The 13,470-nt window shown below is 41.0% G+C and overlaps 1 protein-coding gene across 1 annotated transcript in view; it reads right to left on the bottom strand.

Moving 5' to 3' along the window:
* The window catches only part of cacng2b (calcium channel, voltage-dependent, gamma subunit 2b), a 71,361-nt gene that overhangs the window by 20,419 nt on the left and 37,472 nt on the right, over positions 1-13,470 (bottom strand). The gene's annotated exons all lie outside the window — the stretch shown is intronic.

Raw genomic sequence — 13,470 nt, 5'->3', positions numbered from 1 at the left:
GGCCCTTGTTAATTGGCGATTGAAGGACGAAAGACTAGCGCCCAGCTTTCAAATGGGCATCGGTTACACACACACACACACACACACACACACACACACACACACACACACACACACACACACACACACACACACATACTGTAGCATCAGCCCTATTGTCAAGAGTCTTTCTCACTCATCACGCTGAGAGCACCAGCGGCTAAGTTTTCAGATATTATATTTATATATTTTCATGACCACAGAGAAAATGAACAATTTTGTAACCAATGCTCGACACATGAAAGTGAAAAAAAAAATGATGACAGGACTCTACCACAAGCCTGTTTCATATTTACATTTCTTTAATACACCACTCAGGCGAGTGTTTTTCATCAGGTAGACTTTGATAGATACATTAAAGATATTTCACCAAGAAGCGGCTCGGAAACCTTTCAGCGTGCTGCAAAAAAGCTTTCATCATTTTATAATTTCGGCTTGAACTGTGTGGAGCTGTGTGTCGCAATTCTGTACCGTTCCTGAGTGATGAGCAACAGCACAGCATGTTTCAGGAGGAAATAGCCTCACATTCACATGGCCTCTTGTCCCTATAACTGTTTGTTGTGCAAATGTGAGGAATGCTACGAAGTGAAATAGACTTTAATCATGCCGTGTGTACTCAAGGGGCTTTTAGACAAGTATAGAAATAAAGTACTACAGGAAGTGTTGATGAGTAGAGGTCTCTCAGGTGTTGTAGTTCACCCTCCAGTGGACATAAACAAGGCCTCAGGGTGCCTGAAATACTAAGTCATTAGTATTAAAAACATTACATCATTGCTTGTTCAGTTAAAGATAATTGAGATAATGCCATCTATTAATAACAGTCAGTTCCTTACTGCATGCATGGCATGACTGTTAAAACTACTGCAGTTACTATCATGGCAATGACATGTGTCTGTTATTAGTCAGACAAATAGAGAATGTTGAGGCAGTGGAAGGTGCAGGAGGCTCGATGGTGATTTGAGCCCACAACATCGACTTCAAGGCAGCGCTGCGACCGTCAACTTCAAGGCACCTAACCCTAACCATTGCCTAATCCTAGTGCCTTCCAGGCAGTGTTGCCTGGAAGACGACGTTGGGGGCTTAAAACACCAAACACCATGCAGGAGCATGACCAACCCGAGATAACTTCCCATTCAAAGAGTCAGGAGGATCTGTCTTGTTGGGGTGCTTTTAGACTACAGCATTGATTGTTTAAGTTTATTGCATTTCACACTGTGTGAGATGGGTCCAATAAAATCTGGGTCCAATAAAATCTGTCGTAGTGCTACAATGTAAATAGAAAATAGTATATGAAAGCAGAGGCGTCATCCATCTGCACCACTCTTACAATCAGCACGCTTTGACTGAAGGAGATGGGGAGAAAACATTTTTTTTGCTCTTTTAGCCTACATCATTTTGGTTTTTGTGTGTATATCTTTTCAAAAATGGTGTTTGCAAAAGTTCTGTGATTTCATGCCATGCTCTGATTGGTTGGCTTGCAGATCTGAGTCGTAGCAGCAGTCACATCATAATAATTTGGTCCTTAATTTGGTCAGAATTCTGCTGTTTTGGACTGGGAAACAAAGATTTTTCCACGTGTCAACTTTCATCTCAGATAGTCCAAAATTGTGTGTAGGTAAATTAGTCTCAGACTTGGTGATGGTGTCTGAGTGAAGGTCTGCTGAAGGGATTTAAATGCTTCACCTGATGATGATATGATTATAGGGCTGAGCAATATCAACTGTGACTGAAGCTTTATTTTATGTAACATATAGTATATGTTAGTATACATATAAGTATAAAGGTAAATAAATTCGTAGAGATAATAGTAGTAGGGACACACATTGCAATTGTTGAGTTGACTATGGGTTTAGACATCACAACTTATTAGACAAGGTGCATTTTTGCCTTGCTGAACATTTCTACAACTGAAACTGGGTCAATGACAGCACTAATATGAGCATGAGAAATCATAACAGAAATACTGGCCAAAAACTGCTCATAAACAGAAACACAGTGGTGTGCAACATTTATAATCCAATTCATCCAGGTTTCAGTGCAGAGTCACAGTTCAGAAGTTTACCATAGTTTTACGAAATACACTTACAAATTTCTTGGCCCAGTTCATAACACGTGTAACCAATTTTAGCATACACGAGGAGGGAAAATGTATTTATTCATTGATGACATTTGTGTTATTACTGTATAGTGTGCATTTGCTCAGTCTTTTCTGACTGTCATGACTAAAGATCCTGTGTACACTATGTTGGAAGAGTACTGTGTGATGTATCTCTGTAGGTTCAGTTCTTTAAACCAGGTTAAATGGGAACTGCTGTTAACATGACTTCAGTTATTTTCTCAAGCATGATCTAACATAGATATAGCCACAGTATTATAAAAACATTTAAAATGGTGTCCGTTGGTGTTGCTAGGAGATGTGCAAAGTAGAAGATATAGTAAAAACGCTGTTGTATCATCACTCCCTCAACTGTAATAATAATACTCCATCAGCTGGGTTTTCAGTTTTAATTTACTGGCGTCACCACATGAAGATCCCAGATTATGTCAAAGACATCAATTCACAGATTCACTGCCGGGCAGAATCTCCATCATCTCCACTCTCTTTCCTCAATCATCTCTCTCTCTCTCTTTCTCCCTTTGACACACACCCTCACTCCCTCCAACACATGCCTCCCACGCTGCAGCACAAGCACATGTAATTTGGAATTGCATTTTCCCTTCCTTCTCTCTCTCTCTCTCTCTCTCTCTCTCTCCTATCTGTCTCTCACATGCATACGTGTGCATGTACCCCGAGGACCAGATTCCCATTTGAACTGAGCTGGCAGTTCAGCCCTCCTCTCCTCCTCCTCTCTCTCTTTCTTTATTCTCTCCGCAATTCAAATTAAGAACATGCTTTATTGTCTCGCACAGGGATGAAACCTGTGCAGCCTGAACAGAGCATTATGACATCTGAGATTCATTGATATTGACATTAACAGATGGCCAGAAACCAACACACATAGAATGGAAGATTTCAGCAGAATTTATGAGTCTGAAAAAGCCTGAAACATGAGTACTTTACTCAGGGGTGATTCTAGGATCAGACCTTCAGGGGGGCTCAGGCCCTGATGAGAATGGGACACGGATAGATAGCCGGTAATCTCTGAGCTAGCTACTGACCAACAACAACGTCAGCTAACAGTTTTTGACACTATTAACACTATGATGGAACTAAACCTGACACTTTATAAGTCACAGTAACAGTGACACAATGTTCAAACATTCAGCAATTTTAGTTGCTTACGTTTCAATTTAGGTTCTAATCTGCGCTATGAAATTACCAACTACTTCTCTGGGGACTACCAACGTTATACTTGTTATGCTTATCCTGCTCTCCCTCTGACAGATTAGATAGCGACTCAGCCAAAGGCAGGAGTCTGGCACAACCTCCTCCGATTGGCCAACACTACGTTTCTGTTAACCCTTTCCTTTGAACCTGTAAGTGTTTGTCCTCTGTCACTAACAGACACGTTCCCTAACTCTAACTTGAAGCACTAAAATTGATTTGAAAATAAATGTTTTTTACTGTTATAATTTTTAGGGGGGCTGAGATGATTTTTTTAGTCTGGCTCACTTGATGTACATTGCTGGGATAAAGCCCTTCTCCCTATTTTCACTATCATGGTGGTTGTGATTGGTTTAAAGAAATACAAACAAGCCAGAGCGTTATTTCCCCATCCCAGAATAGATAGGCATTGTTGCCAGCGATGGGAGAGTGAGGATGTATTGCTGGCCTCAACACATTCTCACTCTCCCATTGCGTAAAATATGGATGCTTGGTCATGTGCTTTAGGTGTTTGTTATTCACGCTAAAAGTCTTCTTTAGAGTCGCGACTCTTGATGTCACTTTTGACGCTCTGGGCCGAGACATACTGACTGACATGCAGCACAGGAATGGGACAGATCGTGGGTGGGGTTATGAAATGTACTTTTCAGTGACACGCGGTACAAGAACGGGACAGTTAAGTTTAGGAAAAGATCGTGGGTGGGGTTATAAATTCTATGTTTCTGTGCAGCCTGTTCTCATGAACCATTCGTTCAAAAATCTATGAAAAGTTAAGCACTGTAATTTTTTTGCTGTATTCGCTACATTGATGGCTGCTGTATAGGGAAGAGGTCGGGGTAGATGGGTGGGTGTTAACATACAAGACTTTCAAGCCAGAGAGCTGAGTTCTTTTCCCACAGAAAACTAAAGTCTTTCACCCAGGAAATGCGTGTTCCTGAGGAGTGTTTTAATCCAAACCACAATATTTTTCCTAATCTTAACTTTTGTCGCTAGGACTTCCTGGCTAGTGTCTGTCGCGCATGGCTAGGGGCGAATGGCCGGATGATGGGCCTATTTGGGAGAAAGTCCAGGGCTGTTTTTTTAGCCCCAGACCATCCCTGCAGCCGGCATCACGTGACCAGCTGGCGTCATGTGACCAGCCGGCAGTCTCCTAATTTCGTAGGATGTCATATATTTTGGTGTGCATACATTTTCGTACAATATCATATGGCCGGTTCATGAAAATGCTTTGTTCTGTGACACGTAGGACAAGGATGGGACACAAACCCTGTTAGCTGAAAGTCCTGTGTTGTTTGACCCATCCATCAGCCCAACCAACCGCTTTACGCTGCATTTCAGTCTTTCATACTACTCGCTACCCTTGGCACTCTTAATACTACGTCATCTCACAGTGCCATGGTCGTAATGCCATTACGTCGGTATCTGACGCTGGGAGCCACTGCCCAGTCCGTGTTTTACGAGTTGGGAGTGACAACGGGTAGACTCCGGCACTGACACAGTTCTGTGGAGATAGGTCTGCCAATGTGAGACTAGCGTTTTTTTAAAAGATACATTTCACCCTTTTTTTTAACCCTCACCCATTCATATCACAATATGAAACCAGCATTTTTTTAATTCAAGCTTTCTAGGTTTGAAAGTAATGTCAGAGTTTCTGTTGCCGTTTCCTGTTTCATATATTTATTCCAGGGGCGGATTGGCCATCTGGCAACTCTGGCAAATGCCAGAGGAGCCGGACCATTTTTTTTTTTTTTATGTACAAATAAATTGCTTTATGTGTTCCCCCAAAGGCCAATTCTGAGCAGGGGAAAAACCCTGAAGTATAATCACAGACAGCTACAAAAACAGAGTTAAAATTGCAGAGTTAGAGAGTTGAAACGGATGAAAAGATGGAGAACCAGACAGACAATATGTACAGTGTCAACAGGGAGAAACACGGACAATCGAAACAGACACAGTGACAACAAAGAACAACATACTGTAGAGCATGACAGTAACAGCATACAAACGGCATAAACAGACAGTATGTGTACATTTGTTATAAACGTGTGCTCTTTAAAAAGTAGTAAGCATTGTTTGCCAGTTACTTACATTAAATGTTTAAAAATCTGTTACATAAGGTACTGCTTATATTATTTCACCATCTGTACACAATTAATGTAATTAGTGAATGCACGTGTCCGTGGGTGGGGCTGCATGGTAATGTGGGCTAGTGTGACTACAGTGCCAGGGCTGAATTTTGGTCCCAGTCCGCCCCTGATTTATTCTGTATATTTCTGTTCCCTGTTGTGTAGATGTATCCTGTTTTGTGTATTCTGGACTGTGTATATTTCATTGTGTATATTTCTGTTTCCTTATTTCCCTGTTCATTGTGTGTTTCGGTTTATCCTGTTTTGACTGTAGTGTTCTGTGCATTGGGTATATTTCTGTTTCCTGTTTTATTTTGATAGCCCAGCTGACCCGTCGCCAGGCTCCAGCCCAGCTGACTCGTCGCCTGGTTCCAGTCCAGCTGCCCCTTCGCCTACAGAAGGACTCCGCCTTGGTCGACCTGCTTGGCATTACCTCATGGATTTAACCTCTGTGTTCCCTTTTTCTCTTGTCAGATCGTTTTGTGTCCGTGTGTGTCCATGTCCTGTCAGTTTGTGCGTTTTTTGGCGTTTTCCTCAGCTCGTAATCCTGTGAGTTTTTCCCGTGAGTTTTTGTGCATTCTTTTGAACTTTCAGTTTGCCTGCCTTTGGGATCCCATCATTGGTTTGGTCCCTGCCTTTCGTTAATAAATCCTCAGTTTGAACCTTCTCCTGCCTGCCTCGTAACACATACGCTTTTATCCAAAAAGTTAGTTGTGTCATCTTCAATGTATTATCTGTCTGCTATTTGACATCAGTAAGCCAAATCACACTCATGTCAGCCTCTAGGCTTCTTTCTGCTGTCTCACCCAGGCCTCTCTATTCTGCCAATACACACACAGAGCCCTAGTATATAAGGCCCTCCTCTAAAGGCTCTCTATTTGCTGAGCAAACTCTTTGGGCACATTACTTCATGTGATTGGTCAACAAAGCTGTCAGTCAAAGTCATGGTCATTTGCCCTTAATCAAAGATGGCCACCGGCTAACGAAAAATAGATCGCTGTTTGGTACAAAACACAGAAAATAGCTGTTCAATCGTGAATTTATCGTTCTGGATCTGCGTGCATAGTCTCTGCACAGTCTCTGAAAAGTCCCCATCTTCACGGCCGGATTTCTAAGGTTCTGGAAGGGCTATGAAGACACAGAAGAGGTATCTGGAAAGGGCAAGCTCTCAGCTATTCAGCGAGACGATCTGTCCAAAGGTCGCGAAGCAAACAAAACGTACACGGAAGTCAGTTTTTAGAGTCAAAATCATGTACTTATGTTACACTGTAATGACACTGTAATTCCATGATGGATTGAAAAAGCTTCTGGATGGGCTACAATTGTCAGAGGACTTTGATCTTTGCTTATAAACAAAAAGTAAGTCTCTACACTGTATTGCTCTGGAGATATTAAATCTAATGGTCATGGACACGGCCGAATTGAGAGGGTTAAAGCGGCTGTACTGGAATTAATGAAAGAAATGGTGGGCTGGGATTGCCACAACATGGCTCTCACCCAATACGTGAAATACCTATGATTTTTCCAACACGTTCTCACACTCATCTCGTAAAATATGGATGCTTGGTCAGGTGCCTTTGTCATTTTTATTGACGCTAAAAGTCTCCTTTAGTGCTTTAAGTAAATGCGCTTGGTCGGGGCTATTACTTTTACGCGGAAATTTGCCGCTACTCGCTAAATCCTATCGGACTGCTGCTGTCCCCGGTGCGTTACACAAACACGCTGAAAGATGCCTTTTTCGTCGCATCAGACCCTGACAGCCAAACGTACTTATTTTACGAGTTCGGAATGAGAACGGGTCGAATTTTCATGGCCACATGCATTAACATACAGAACAAAGACCAGAGAAGCTTGGATTACAACACACACAGAGGGAGTGTGGCTTTATTCTCTGTTCAGGGCGCCATTACTCCACTGTATCTTTACTTCACAAATATTTGTTTGTTGCTATATTTATGTTCCGAATGTTGGGTACAGCCCCTTTAATTGCCAACTTGCTGTATGTGTACACACTATTATGCAAATATAAAATATATCTGTTAGCATTATTAATATTCCTTTAAATATGCTACCGTATTTGACAACAAACTAATATTCTTTCAGATAAATTAAGTCCTTTTTGGAACCCAAAACTTTACGCTTAAGTCAAGCTTTCCTTTTCTGTAGCCTCCTGGCTCAGGTTCAATTCCAAAGTCATGACAATACGTTTTCTGCTATCAATTTATACTGTTAGCAAAAGCTGATCATTGAAAAAGCCAATATAATAGAAGCTCATACATCCAGACTCTGGCCAAAAATACACCAAAATAGATCTAAATTATGTTTAAAGAAGCAGGCATGTGACATTAAATTTCCTTTTATACAACAACTAAGACAATTAACACTCTTTAATTCACAACTATTTGTAATCTTATTATTGGAAATTGTTTCATTGTTAATTTGGGGGTTAAATGCAGAACAGGACGGATCGCAGCAAGACATTTCATTTATTTATACACAGTTGTACTCAACAGCTTCTCTTCACTGTGAGTCTGTTGAGTTGTAGTCATGCCACTCAGGTATTTCTACTATTAAAATAAACAATTTCATGTTTTGTATTCTACAGTGACATCAGCTAATCGTTTGCTCACACAGAAACAAACAAAACCTTTGTGTCTGTTGCTGTATAAAATTCCCAATTGAGCACTCCACACCCCCCCCACCCCACCCCTCACTCTCTCTCTCTCCTCAGTCGTCATAATGAGGTGTCGCTCTTCCAAATTGCCCCTGCTAAATTATACATCCTGCTTAAACATGGAGCAGATACTATTATTCTGTGACCAACCTGCACCTCAGGGGTCAGGACGGATCCATCACCCACTTATCCTCACAGCAAGAGGGGTCACTGTGACTCTCCGCAGATGATTTATACCAATAAGAAGAGACCGTGTTGACCTCCCTGCTGTCATAAGCCAATCGGAGTGCTGCTTGTCGACTCACCTCATGGCTGTTAAGGATAAGTTAATGTAGTGTGATGAAACACAAGCAGACATCCTTTTATGAAGTATTAACACCCTAACCCACTGCAGGAAGTGTGTGTGTGTGTGTGTGTGTGTGTGTGTGTGTGTGTGTGTGTGTGTGTGTGAATCAGAGATGTAATGTAAAGTACAAATGCCCTCTTCTGAACCAGCTCTGTGTGTTATGCAAATACTTAGCACAGCATCTTTATTCTTTATGCTAATTATGGCTCCCTCTATCTCTATGCTAAAACGCCATTAAAGTAATCCCTCAACTGCAAAGGTGGCTGAACATCAGAGACCTCAAAGGAGACGTGTTGCACAGCAAAGATGGCTATCGGCTCAATTCAGTTGATTACAAGTGTGACGCACAGAAAATGTGTTTCTTTACTTTTCTTCTATTAATGTTAATTCATTCAGGAAAGGTTTTTTTTTTTTCTCACCAGTGATGCTCTTTTTTTCCTCCGTTCCTGAATCTGTACTAAACGTGGACATCCAGAACATCATTAATCTATTCTAAACTGGATACAGTGTAAAATCTGATACTAAACAGCTGAAAAACAGTATGAACCCTGGGAACAGAAACCAAAGGGCCTGGGTGCCACGTTGGAAATCCCGTTGGAAGTTTGTGTTGTTCCGAGCGGCCCAACTTGAAGATGGAGTGAAAAGCTGGCTGTCATAGAGACGGGGGATACGGTTCCAACAAGTTCTCCAAACCATACAACAACATATGTTGTTTACTCCTACCCTCTAATTCAACCCATAATAGAGTTTCATAAAGCGCCCCGTACGCTGGCAGTAAATACGACCCCTGGGAGCATTTCCTTTTATTATAGCTAAATTTTTTTATTTGAACTAAATATAAAAACAAAGGGTAACGTTACGTTGTACAGTTCATTTTTCCTGGGAATGAATAAAAAGGGAAACTACACTGTGTGCACAATTATTAGGCAAGTCAGTATTTTGACATTATCGTCATTTTCATGCATATTTTCCAATTCCAAGCTGTATAAACTTCAATGCTAATTTGATTTAAGCAGGTAATGTGTATTTGTGTAATGAGGGATGGTGTGGCCTAAGTGATCAACACCCTATATCAAGGTGTGCATAATTATTAGGCAGCTTCTTTACCTCAGACAAAATGGGCAAAAAAAGTGATTTAACAGACTCAGAAAAGTCCAAAATTTTAAAATGCCTTTCAGAGGGATGCAGCACTCTTGAAGTAGCAAAGATATTGAGGCGTGATCACCGAAAAATCAAACATTTTGTTGCAAATAGTCAACAGGGTCACAAGAAACGTGTGGAGAAAAAAAGACGCAGATTAACGGCTAGAGACTTGAGAAGAATTAAACGTGAAGTTACCAGGAACACATTAACCTCCAGTGCCGCAATTTTCCAGAAATGCAACCTACCTGGAGTGTCCAGAAGTACAAGGTGTTCAGTGCTCAGAGACATAGCAGGTAAGAAAGGCTGAAACACGACCACCACTTAACAAGACTCATAAGTTGAAACGTCAAGACTGGGCCAAGAAATATCTGAAGACAGATTTTCCAAAGGTTTTATGGACCGATGAAATGAGAGTGACTCTTGACGGACCAGATGGATGGGTCCATGGCTGGATCACTAATGGGCACAGAGCTCCACTTTGAGTTGAGACGAGGTGGAGTACTGTGGGCTACCGGTATGGGCTGCTATTATTAAGGATGAGCTAGTTGGACCTTTTCAGGTTGAAGATGGACTTAAAATCAACTCCTAAAACCACTGCCAGTTTTTAGAAGATACTTTCTTCAAGCAGTGGTACAGGAAAAAGTCTATATCCTTCAAGAAGGCCATGATTTCTATGCAGGACAATGCTCCATCACATGCATCCAAGTACTCCACTGCGTGGCTAGCCAGCAAAGGCCTTAAAGATGACAGAATAATGACATGGCCCCCTTCCTCACCTGACCTAAACCCCATTGAGAACTTGTGGGCCCTTCTTAAACATGAGATTTACAGTGAGGGAAGACAATGCAGCTCTTTGAACAGCATTTGGGAGGCTGTGGTTGCTGCTGCACAAAAAGTTGATCATCAACAGATCAAGAAACTAACAGATTCCATGGATGGAAAGCTCATGACAGTTATTGAAAAGAAGGGTGGCTATATTGGTCACTGAATATTTCTTGAAATATCAGAAGTGTTTATTTGACCATTTTGAGTTTTATTCTTACTCTAAGAAATTAAAATAAGCAAGTGAGATGGGAAAATTTTAGTTTTTCATTTAGTTGCATGATAATTCTGCACACTAATAGTTGCCTAATAATTCTGCACACATAGATATTCTCCTGAGAAAACCAAAAGTCACTTTTCCTTTGTTAAATATTCAGATTTGAGGTTAATTAACATTTCTGATTGACAGAGCAAGGTATTTGTTACAATACAATACAATAAGTCCTCAGGAATACAACTTGCCTAATAATTTTGCACACAGTGTCTGTAAATTGTGTAAAAGAGTTGAATCCCAGTTGGGCGGGCGGGGGTGAACCCAGAGGAGATGCAACTTTCAAATCTTGCTAGCTTCTCAACCTTACCAACCTTGCCTTTAAGTAAAAAAAAAAAATTGTGTTTTACTTTTATTTCCAAATAGCACACAAACCCATCTCCCCGGTGAAAGTCCAGTGTTGGTTAGACCCATCAACCACCGCAATGTTCCTCCTTATGCGGAGTTTGACGCTCTTACTTTGTCACCCCACTTACTGCTTTGCTACCTTCTCAATTACTACAGCCACTACATTTTTTGGGGAAAGACAAGCTTGACGGTTCACAAAAGTGACAGAAATAGTTGTGTAACTAATGAAAAAGAGAGCTAGAGACAGAAGTTCAAACCTCTGGCCAATCAAAGTGTGAACTGGGCACGAATGTTGAATCGTCAGTTTGGGAAAACTACAGAAATGTTCAGACACATCCACCCCCTCATTTGATGTTGGAAAGGTGTGGGGGGAGAGGGTTTCCAAAGCTATTCGACCATCCAACAAGCACTTCTGATGATATACTGGCCCCTTAAAAGGTTTCCCTCCTACCACACCTCTCCACCACCAATACCTCAGGTGGTGTCACTTTATTTGCATCTTTATCAGTGATACCTTTGGCCTTTACCGGTCCAACAACCAATGCCAGTAGTTTATGTTCACAATCTGCATGCGGCTGTGAAGTTCTTCAGACTGATTGACTCGCACATTTTCCATTGCTCTGCTCAGTGACATTGTGGTGGTGACATTAACCATAACTCTGATGTTGTTTTGTTCCTACTGGAGATGAAGAGAGATGCCTGCCACAGCAGATCCACACTAACACTTATACCACAGGAAATACTATAAAAACCCATCAAAGGAACCCCTGATGCAGGTTATATATTTCCATCCCTGTCATACCCAACCCCAATAAAGTTTTCATGGATTTATTACATTGCTGAACTGTCTGACTTCTTTGAAGCTAGGAAGATATTCTATTTCTTAGGCTTCTGTTGACTATTGTGCAATGCATCGGACCTTAATTAATTTGAGGACTTTTTGAAAATGCCCACAATGCCCGAAAAGACACGGAAGTAAACAATGAATACATTTAATGTACATACATGGTTATATTTTACATAACTTTTTATATTAAAAGTGATCTATGAATGTGAATGTGAATGTGTCTACATAGGGCTATCATTCTGCCGGCACATGAATTTAATTTGGCTATCCATATGGAAAAAAACCTTGCCTTAATCATTTAGAATCTCAGACCAAATTGGAGAAATCTTGGATATCTCCTCTTCAAAACTTTGAAAACAAAGTTAATGTGTGGATTTACTTTTGTCTTCTTGATACTAAAAGGGAAATTAACCTAAAGTTTGTACCCCTCATTTTATGACTGTTTTGGTACCTCTTTGTTGACTTTAGTATTGAGTGTGTCACTGTGTAGATATGTGTGAGGTTATTGATTTGGCTACACACTTAAATGCTTGGGAACATTATAGCTATAGTGCGTAGTTTCTGTCGCCCCCAAGAGGAATTCTAAGTAATGACAACAACACGGCGCATCCACATGATACAGCCTTACGTGATCGCGCACGCGCCCCCACCCCTCCTCAATGCAGTTGTTAGCAGCCAAAGATGACACGAAGGATTAAAAAAACATGATGGACTCTTCAAAAGAGGTCATTATCTTCACTTGAGCTTCTGCGTGGGAAAGTCACCGGACAACACAATCTTCTGAACATAGCCCTACTGAGAAATACAGATAGTTGTGTGGAGCTGATAGTCTTAAATAGCTTTGTAGCAACTCATTTGGCAATGGCTTGAATGTAATAGACGTTCAATAATATCAAAAAGTTACTCACTAAAGCTTTAAATCAAAGAAATACAATGCATATAAAGTCCAAAATCAACTCTTCATACATTTTGGGATAAAAACCTGGACACAGAGGACGTGTTCCCCTTCGACATGCAGAGAATCGACTGCAAAACGTTCACTTCATTAAACGACTTCATTGTGAGCCGTATTTCATTTTAATCTTTGAACCCGGACAGCCCAATTCATTTCCACACAATTTCAGAACACATTCGACAATGGAGAGACCTATTAAATATAATTGTAATAAATGTGGATAGATTCTCACCCTACTTGCACTAACTAATTTAGAGTAAGCAATTACTTTTCCTATCAGCAGGCGCGTACGTGTATGCACACACAACACATAAATTAGTCTGATGTGTAGTTGTGACAGAGGTAGAAAAATGCTGGGTTTTGCTGCTGGAATATCCAGTGATTTGATTCTTTTGAGACAGGGAAGTGGAGCAGTGTGTTATGTGGCCCAAAACAAGAAGCAGCTAAACGGCTGGTTGATTTTGATTTGGCAAGACATGAGCAGTTTGGTGGAGGGCACCAAAGAGACCAGGTGGTCAGAGACTATCCCATAACCAGGTGTTCACACTTTAATTTAAAATGAGTTCATCACTGC

The sequence above is a fragment of the Sander vitreus genome, chromosome 2 (genome assembly GCF_031162955.1).
Source record: "Sander vitreus isolate 19-12246 chromosome 2, sanVit1, whole genome shotgun sequence".
NCBI lineage: Eukaryota > Metazoa > Chordata > Actinopteri > Perciformes > Percidae > Sander > Sander vitreus.
Note: the sequence above shows the minus strand (reverse complement) of the source record. Positions and strands in the feature narration are given on the sequence as shown.